The following is a 10,414-nucleotide window of genomic DNA, read 5'->3' on the forward strand; positions in this document are numbered from 1 at the left end:
AGCAATGGCAGCTGCCGAGGAAGTGAGGTATTGTGCAAATAGACCATAAAAGGCAAGTCCCTCCCCTCCAGTTTCATTGACAAGCAGGAAGCAGTGTGCATTTGTGTGCGTGTGTCTGTGTGAAGGAGTGCATGCTTATTTATTTGGTGCATAGCCTATACACACAGACTCGCTCTTACATGCATACATACGAATACAGATTTATCAGTAGATGCAGACATTTACAGGACAATTTGATTGCACAGAGGTTGCTCTTTCAAAGCTCAGTAGACTTAAAAGAAATATATTTTCCCCAGTAATATCACGTGTCTCCTCATGAGTTTAAGAAGAGATTTAGGGATGGTCGATATCACTTATTTTCATTCCCATTTGATACCAATACCAACAGAGCTGTTCAGGATGTAGTCCAAAAACCCGCAAGACAATTAGCATTTTCATGCCATGGGTTCCTTCAGTGTTCCTTCACGTTAATTTTGAAGCGACTGTGTTTTTAAAAATGCCTGTTGCTAATTAAGGACTACAACTTCCATCAGCATGTGAGCAATGTGCTTTATGAAAAAGACGACTGTTGTAGTCCTTATTTAGCTATGAATTAGCAAGATGCATTTTTAGAAGACACAACAGCTATAAAATCCACAACTGAGGCATGACTGTGTGTAATTTATGTTCCAGAAAAAAACTTGAAAGTCTCTTCTACTAATTTTCACCACAGATCTTATTTTACTCATAATTCAAAAATCCCCATTCTAAAAACCCATAGAAAATTCTTAAGGGAGCCCATGGCAAAGTACATACTGTACACAAGTACGTGAACGCATATGCGAGTGCTTGTCCACTGCATATTAAACATGAACATCCATAATATGCATTCTTGCGTTACTGTGGCGGTAACAAACCTCAGTACTCAAAGGGGCGATAGAGTTACCTTCAAATGTCTGTGCCATTAAACTGGATGTGTTATTATTCAGGTAAGTGGCTATAAATATATTGACTTTAACTTACATATACAACAATATTATCTTCAAACTGTTGAAAGAGAAAACACAGTAGAAGCAGACAGTCTCTTATTTACATTTATGCATTTGGCAGACACTTTTATCCAAAGCGACTTACACTGTCCTTATTACAGGGACAGTCCCCCTGGAACAACCTGGAGTTAAGTGCCTTGCTCAAGGACACAATGGTGGTGGCTGTGGGGATTGAACAAACAACCTTCTACTTACCAGTTTAATGCTTTAGTCCAGTACACCACCACCAATTCTCTTATCAGAATCAGAATGAGCTTTATTGCCAAGTATGCTTACACATACAAGGAATTTGTCTTGGTGACAAGATCTTCCAGTACACAATAATACAAAAACAGCAACAAGACTTTTAAAAAAAAATTAAAATTGAATAAAAAATAGATAAATATTGAAAAGAAAAACGTATATATAGAATACACAATAGACAATATATATATATATATATATATACATACATACATACATACATACATACATATACATATACACACACACACACATAACATATACACATACATATATTCACACACACACACATATATATATATATACATATACATACATATACATACATACATAAACACACACATACATACGTAGTGTAAATCTAAATACAAATCGTTTATGTGCAGTGCAAGGGAATGTAATGGCAGAAGAGGTAGGATGTGCTGGATAATATAAAAAGACTAAGCTGTGTATTGCACATTGATTATTGCTCAAAGGGGCAGTTTTAACTGTTCATGAGATGGATAGCCTGGGGAAAAAACTGTTCCTGTGCCTGACGGTTCTGGTGCTCAGAGCTCTGAAGCATCGGCCAGAAGGCAACAGTTCAAAAAGGTAGTGGGCAGGGTGAGTGGGGTCCAGAGTGATTTTTCCAGCCTTTTTCCTCACTCTGGATGTGTATAGTTCTTGAAGGGGGTGCAGGGGGTAACCAATAATCCTCTCAGCAGTCCGAACTATCCTTTGTAGTCTTCTGATGTCTGATTTCATAGCTGAACCAAAGCAGACAGTTATTGAAGTGCAGAGGACAGACTCAATGACCGCTGAGTAGAACTGTATCAGCAGCGCCTGTGGCAGGTTGGACTTCCTCAACTGGCGAAGGAAGTACAACCTCTGCTGGGCCTTTTTCACAATGGAGTCAATGTTGGCCTCCCACTTCAGGTCCTGTGAGATGGTAGTGCCCAGGAACCTGAATGACTCCACTGCTGCCACAGTGCTATTTAGAATGGTGAAGGGGGACAGTGTTGGGGGGTTCCTCCTGAAGTCCACAATCATTTCCACCGTTTTGAGCGTGTTCAGCTCAAGGTTGTTTTGACTGCACCAGACAGCCAGCTGTTTAACCTCCCATCTGTATGCAGATTCATCATCATCTCGGATGAGGCCGATGACAGTGGTGTCGTCTGAAACTTCAGGAGCTTGACAGAGGGGTCCTTGGCGATGCAGTCGTTGGTGTAGAGGGAGAAGAGTAGTGGGGAGAGCACACGTCCCTGGGGGGCACCAGTGCTGATTGTACAGGTGCAGGAAGTGAATTTCCCCTGTCTCACAATCTGCAGCCTGTCTGTCAGAAAGCTGGTAATCCACTGACAGATAGATGTGGGAACAGAGAGTTGGTGTAATTTACTCTGGAGTATAGCTGGGATGATAGTGTTGAAAGCTGAACTGAAGTCCACAAAAAGGATCCTTGCATATGTCCCTGGTCTGTCCAGATGTTTCAGGATATGATGCAATCCCATGTTGACTGCATCATCCACAGACCTGTTTGCACGATAAGCAAATTGAAGGGGATCTAGTAAGGGTCCAGTGATGTCCTTCAGGTGGGCCAACACCAGTCTCTCAAATGACTTCATGACCACAGACATAAGGGCAACAGGTCTGTAGTCATTAAGTCCTGTGATTTTTGGTTTCTTTGGGTTGGGGATGATAGTGGAACGTTTGAAGCAGCATGGGACTTCACACTGCTCCAGTGATCTATTGAAGATCTGTGTGAAGATGGGGGCCAGCTGGTTAGCACAGGATCTAAGACTTGCAGGTGAAACGCCATCTGGGCCCTGTGCTTTCCTTATTCTTTGTTTTCGAAAGATGCGGCTCACATCATCTTCACAGATCTTAAGTGCGGGTTGAGTAGCAGGATGGGGGAGGAGGGGGGTTGCAGGAGGTGTTGGTGTTTGTGTGAAGTGAAGGTCAGAGTGGGTGTGGGGTGTGAGATTTGGCCTTTCAAATCTGCAGTAGAACACATTCAGGTCCTCAGCCAGTTGTTGGTCCACCACAGGGTTGGGGGTAGGAGTCCTGTAATTCGAAAGTTGTTTCATGCCACTCCACACTGATGCAGGGTCGTTAGCTGAAAACTTGTTTTTCAGCTTCTCAGAGTATCTTCTTTTAGCCACTCTGATTCCCTTATTCAGTGTGTTCCTGGCCAGATTGTACAAGACTTTATCCCCAACTCTGTAAGCATCCACTTTGGCCTGACTAAGCTGCCTGAGTTCCGCTATAAACCATGGTTTGTCATTGTTAAATGTTAAATAAGTCCTAGTAGGAATGCACATATCCTCACAGAAACTGATATATGATGTAACATTATCTGTAAGCTCATCCAGGTCTGCGGCTGCAGCCTCAAAAACACTCCAATCAGTGCAGTCAAAGCAGGCTTGTAGTTCCAGCTCTTCTTCATTGATCCATCTCTTTACAGTCCTTACTACAGGCTTAGCAGATTTAAATTTATGTCTGTAGGTTGGAAGAAGATGAACCAGACAGTGATCAGATAGTCCCAAAGCTGCTCTAGGGACAGAGCGATATGCATCCATTATTGTTGTGTAGCAGTGATCCAGTATATTTCTGTGTCTTGTTGGGCATGTAATGTACTGTTTGTATTGGGGCAGTTAATGTGTGAGGTTTGCTTTGTTAAAATCCCCAAGAATAATAATAACTGAGTCCAGGTATTGTTGTTCTGTGTCTGTGATTTTATCAGCCATCTGTTGCAGCGCGGCATTCAAACACACGTTTGGTGCGATATACACACCAGAATAAACGAGGAAAACTCCCGCAGCGAGTAGAAAGGCTTACAGTTAATAAAGAGTGCTTCCAAATTAGGACAGCACATCTTCTTTAACGTTGTTACATCTGTACACCAACTTTCATTGATGTAAAAGCATGTTCCACCGCCTCTCGTTTTCCCCGTTAACTCCGCAATGTGATCCGCTCTGAACAGCTGAAAGCCGGGCAGATGTAACGCGCTGTCTGGAATGGCTTCACTCAGCCAGGTTTCTGTGAAGCACAAGGCAACAGAGGTTGAAAAGTCCTTGTTTGTGCGGGTGAGTAGATGTAGTTGGTCCGTTTTGTTAGGGAGAGAGTGGAGATTCACTAGATGAATGCTCGGCAGCGTTGTTCGAAAGCCCCGCTGACGGAGTTTGACCAGCGCGCCTGCTCGTCTCCCTCACCTGCGTCTCATAGCACGTTTAAACAACACAGCCGCGCCTCCGACTAAAATGTCAAACAAAACGTCTGAATATTCAAAATCCAGGAAAAGATTGACTTGTAAATGCTGTCGAATGTTCAGCAGTTTGTCTCTGGTAAAACTGACTGGAAAAAGATTACTAAACACAGGACAAACAAACAAAAACAACAAAACAATAGAAGCGCTCCACACCGAGGCGGCCAACCGGTGGACTTTCTTATAAATAGCATCAGTGTTAGCATCGAAACTCAATTTGTTGTCAACAATTGTACCCAAATACTTGTATTCGGATACAATCTCAATATCCGTCCCTTGAATAATTGTCAGAGTGACAGGGGTGGCAGACCTTCCAAAGCCTATAATCATATCTTTAGCCTTAGCTGTGTTTATATCCAAACAGCAGGTTTTACACCAGGAAACAAAGTCCTCCCCCACAGGACCGTGAGATACCTCAACACCCTCTAAAAGACTCACAATCACTGTATCATCAGCAAACTTCAAAACATACCTATTATCAAACCTACTTCTGCAATCATTGGTATACAAAATAAAAAGTAAGGGAGAGAGAACACACCCCTGAGGGGAGCCTGTAGATGAATATAACTTGGAAAATAGAACCCCATCAATTCTCACACACTGGGTCTTATTAGATCTAAAGTTCTATGGGCGCTGCACCAACAAAAGTGCCTCTGGTAAGAAATATCTTTAAGTATTTTTATTGAAACCTGTTTGGTTGTAAAGAGTAGATCTCTAGTTTCATTTGGTAAGCCACTTTAAAAAATCTGTTCATTTTCGGGGGGGTGCCACCTTGTGCCTGCCCCCCACAAGATGCCGCCCTGGGCAAATGCCTATGTCGCCCATGCCTAAATCCGCCACTGCGATGTCTACTTATGTGGACACTGGCACCACATTTCCTCAAAAGTAGAAAAAACATGTTAGTTATTTTTAACAACTTTCAACTCTAACACATCTGTGGGTCATTTAGCATAATTTTAATATACATTTTGCTATATTTTATTTTGTTATCATTGTACAATACGATTCTATTCATTAACATTAGTAAATGCATTCCAATATATTCACTGTGCATTCTCACATTTAGAATAAATAGGTTCATCCAAAAGCTGAAATTTTTGCTTTCAGACGCTTTATATGGAGTTAGGATGAAAATAAGGTGGATTTCAAACTGTTCTGAGACCAGTGCAGACAGACAGACAGCACACTGGAGGTTAAGTCATTCACTAAATAGGGAGCAAGGTAGCATCCTATTGCTTTCTATGCAGCTAAGTACATTCAATCCTGAATTCTGACCAAAAGTTCAGTTTCAGGCTGCAGATGATGTTTGAATCACTCAACATGTTTGGCAGACATGGGACAATGATAATCAGTACATAGATTCAGAATTTATAATGTATCATTTTATTTTTACATGGTTTGCAGTGATTGGATGATGCTGGACATTACTTTGAATCAGAAATATTTATTCAGCTTTACAGAAAATCAGCTGTAATGTCTCAAAAACATGAATAACCAACACTCCTGGAAACATAAACAATTTGATGAAAAAAATCTGACTTTATATAGCTTGATGTTATTTAAAATTTTACAACGTAGTCTCGCTGTCCACATGTGTGGACATCAGTTATTAGGAAAACTATTTGCTTTTTGTTTATTAGGTGCTATTAGTTCCAAATCAAAAAATGGAAATGGAAAATGCACACAGCAGTCACGCTTGGGTCTCAGGAGGCTTTACAACATTAATACTGGAAGTACTGATACTTAAGGCTCGATCAGCCCATCCCTACTAAATTGTGCTCAGATTTACCAAGACACTAAAGTCTGTAATCGAAAATCAGAGATCTCAAAATAAACAAAAATTAATTTAATTCTTCCAAGACTAAATTAACTGAGACATGCTATCCACTTTAATTAGGATTCCTCTGGTAGGAGGAAACCTATGGTTATTGGTGGTTTTATTAGGATTCCTCCGATAGGAGGAAACCTGTTGTTATTGGTTTTATTATTATTATTATTATTATTATTATTATTCTCCTTGTGCCCCAATATCTCAAAAAGTCACCAGTCAAAAATCTTCTAATTTGGCACATTGATACTACAGGCCACCGGGAACCCCCACACCAAGAATGGCCAACATTCGCCCTTAAGGAGCACTACAGGCCACGCCCAAATGTCTCATTTTCAAAGTGATGGCATTTCCACCCCATTTGTCCAATTCTTCTGAAACTTGGTGTACATGCCTCATTTCTCATGGGGAACAAAAAAGCCTCAAGGACTCATAAGGTCCACCATGATGGATTTTCCTGTACAGTGAAAATTTGGGAAAACCTACAAAAATCTTCTTCTCTTGAACCGTAGATCCAATTGACTTGAAATTTGGTACCCATGTGTAGAATTTATGTCTTTCAATTTGATACTTAGCAAAAATGAATACAATACAAAGTGGCTGAAAGGGGCGTATTTATGTAAATGTCCACATTGCCTCAATATATGTCAATAAATCAAATGTCATTTTGCTTCAAGATGACATTACTCTGAAGTACCGTGCAAAATGTCACCTTGATATGTCAAAAGATGACTGAATTACAGCTGTCTGAACTTGGGCCAAATCTGACAATGCTAGCCACTGGTTCTTTTTTTATACAGAAACTCAGCAATGTGAATAGCTTACTTGGCTAAGATGTTGTGCTGGTAAGTGAAGGGTCACATGTTTAAATCCAGCCACAGCCATAATTTTTCATTTAGGATTCAGACAGAAAGACATGTTTTTTGGATTCCTCCATCGGGAGGGTTTAATCCTTTCGCATGTAAATTCTAAATGATTTAACTGATGCCCCCAGCATGAATTTTTTTTCGCCGGTTATTTTACAACGTATCAAATTTTAAACTCCAGTGTGATGCACCAAGCTTGTGACGTGACACTCTGGGCAGTCACATGACAGTTCACCGCTGACTCGTCTCGCTTGGAGCTGGAGGACAGGGTATAGGTAATCGTTGCAAGTCATGTTTCGCTTTTTTCTTCACTTTAAAACCCTCCTCATTGGTTTAAAACATGTATAAACTATAATAAATGTTTTAACCAACGATTTACATTATTTCTTTTATTTTCTTGGGCTATTAATTTCACTCCCACGTGCAACTTTTCTGCCAACGCATTACAGGATTGCTACTGGTGAGTACATTTTAAGTCTTTTTCGATTGAGAATTGTTGAAAATTGTTTGCAAACACATGTAGACCATGATAAATGCATGAATAATATGTTTATGATCTGTATTTATCGTATTTTGATATAGTTTACGTAATGGCTCGTGCTGTTCACTGCTTGTGTAATGTGGGCATATTGCACATATCTAATGTTTTATCGTGTTCACTTTGATCAAATGCTATTGTGTGAGGTATAGCCTATATTCTAATGCTAATATTAGGAATGGGTTGCAATTGAAAGTAGCATGATATGTAATTCATCAGCAATAAACTCTAATGCAAAGGGTCTCTTGGATTATGATCTGTCTTGTGTCAGATGGGTTTCGCTCAACTATGTTCATATTCCAACAAACAGAGTATGACAATTGGCTGGACAAGTAAAATAAAGTTTGAAGCCATTTTTGTTTTTGTTTCTGTGTTGGCATAGTTACCATGTTAGACTTTTGTAATGCAGTGTAGTCACACTGTTTCCTTCCATCACCATTAGATGCTCAAATGTGTTACTAGAGTGTATAGGGAATATAGAGAAATAGCCACATGATGTCAAAAAACATGTATCTTTGCTCTGTGTGAGACAAGAGACAAGTTCTGTATTACCATTATTCTTAAAATTAGATTTTATTTAATTTTATCTATTGAGCTATGCTTTTTATATGCATTTGTTTATAGATAATAAATATCAATATAATGAATAACAATATAAATATTTTAACAAATAAAAGCAATATAACCATAACAGCTACTAAATAGCATTCATAACATTCAATTACATTGCATTTGTGGTAAACAAAAGCCCACAATGCACACATTTCATACATTATAAACCAATTACAAGGACAAAATACACAATTTACAATACATAACAATTGAAATATAACCATAACTAACATTAGCTTATTTTATTTCACAGTTCTTAGTAATGCTTCAGTGTGTGGTACTCAAAACATGGGCTAACACAAAAGGGAGTGTTGCACAGCTCTCATGTACTCGGTGAGTACCTTAATACCTTACTACTCTGCTTTCTCTTTGGTCATTTTTCAGGTGATCATGGTCATTCTCATCCTATTTGCCCCCCTGTACCACAGGCCCTGTAACATGGCTGGGAGAATGTGGGACTGGTATACCAGTATCCTTCCTCACATAAGGTGGCGGTAAGATCATTACATCAGACATAGAGATCCCAAGCCCCTCATAATGGTGAATGTCTATGGTGGATCTGATATAAATAATCATGTCTTGCAAATACTCAGTGTGCATGTCACACACACAAAAAAATAATGTGAAATCGATTTCTTTTTGCAGGTGTAAACTGATGAAATGCCAGCCTGCCATTCCACTTTGTCACTGATTCATCCATGGAGAGGAACAAAAAACTTGCTGAAAGGAGTGTTATTCACTTGTAAGTTGTAAATGTCTGCACGATGTGAAGTACTATGTTACTTGGCTCTGCTTCATCAAGAGGCATAATAAATGGCATATTGAATAATGATGAAATGTTAGTTAGTAATTTTAAGAACTACTTACAAATTTCATTAAATATATACATATAATAATATTTACTAAGCAGTATGAAATAACATTACATATTAACTATAAAGAACATTTAAACAACCTTTTATAGGTTCAGTAATGTTTGAGTGTGTGGTACTCCTCAAAGCATGGAGTAACACACAAGGGAGTGTTGCACGGCACACAAATGTATTTTTTTAAAGTGCCTCTTTTTTGTCTTCCGTGTGCTGGAGACAGACCTTGCAGTGCCGCCTGGACCTGCTACCCTGGGAAGTGGTTTGAGGAACTTCAGAGGGGAAATGCCTGGCTGTCTGAGGCAGGACGGCCCCTGAACTGTGCTCCTCAAGCAGCCCTCTCGTGAGGTTGATCCTGAATTGCAGGGAATCACTGGAGTGCCCTATCAATAGTAAGGGGCCAGTAAGGACATGGTGACGGACCCAGAGATCCCAAGTCCCTCGTAGTGGTGGATGTCAGTGTTGGATCCAGTGTAACCAGTGAGTACATCACACAAAATTACAATATAAGCTCAAATACATTAATCTCATTTACATTAGTCAGAACCCACTTTGCCAGCTTTCCTTTCACTCCAGGTGGTGTTTTCTCCAGCTGTTCTGTGGAATAGTGGTTTGTTTCCTGATCTCCTCAGCATTAAACCTCTGTGGAAGATGCAGGTGGGGTCTGACTTTGAGGTCCAGGAGGGGTAAAATTGCTGATTGTTTACATTGCAATGCAGACTTCAGTGTCCAGAGCATGTCAACATAATATTTATTTCATGTGAATAAAACATTACGTTTGAATGGTGATCGTTTTTCTCAGTTATTTTTGCTGCTGTCATATGGTTTGTGCTGTAAACTTGTATTCTAATACCTCTGTGTTTATTTGAATGCCCGTTACATACATTTATTTTATCATGTGTTTGAAAAGACTGAGCAGCTATCTTAGACATAAATGACAAGCACTTAGCCAGTCTCTCTCTCCATTGCAGCAGCAGCACGACAGCAGGTTTGGTGAGTTTCTCAGTTTTTCCGCGAGTACACAGTGTATGTATATGGACAGTAAACTTGTATTCTGTGTTTGTTTGAATGTTCGTAACATATTCTATGGTTTAAAAAGACCGTTCTAGCAGCTGTTTTAGATATCTAAATGACAAGTGCTTAGCCAGTGTCTTTCTATGTAGCTGCTAAACAGTACAACAGCTTTTATGGT

At 39.7% G+C, this 10,414-nt stretch overlaps 1 long non-coding RNA gene across 1 annotated transcript; it reads left to right on the top strand.

Moving 5' to 3' along the window:
• Nucleotides 1–8,569: 8,569 nt before the first annotated feature.
• On the top strand, nucleotides 8,570–9,948 carry LOC127426501 (uncharacterized). The gene is made up of 5 exons (XR_007894788.1): nucleotides 8,570–8,689; nucleotides 8,785–8,896; nucleotides 9,002–9,098; nucleotides 9,446–9,702; nucleotides 9,782–9,948. It is a non-coding gene; the product is annotated as an uncharacterized LOC127426501 (long non-coding RNA).
• The last annotated feature ends 466 nt before the right edge of the window (nucleotides 9,949–10,414 follow it).

The sequence above is a fragment of the Myxocyprinus asiaticus genome, chromosome 3, assembly GCF_019703515.2.
Source record: "Myxocyprinus asiaticus isolate MX2 ecotype Aquarium Trade chromosome 3, UBuf_Myxa_2, whole genome shotgun sequence".
NCBI classification, from domain to species: Eukaryota; Metazoa; Chordata; class Actinopteri; order Cypriniformes; family Catostomidae; genus Myxocyprinus; species Myxocyprinus asiaticus.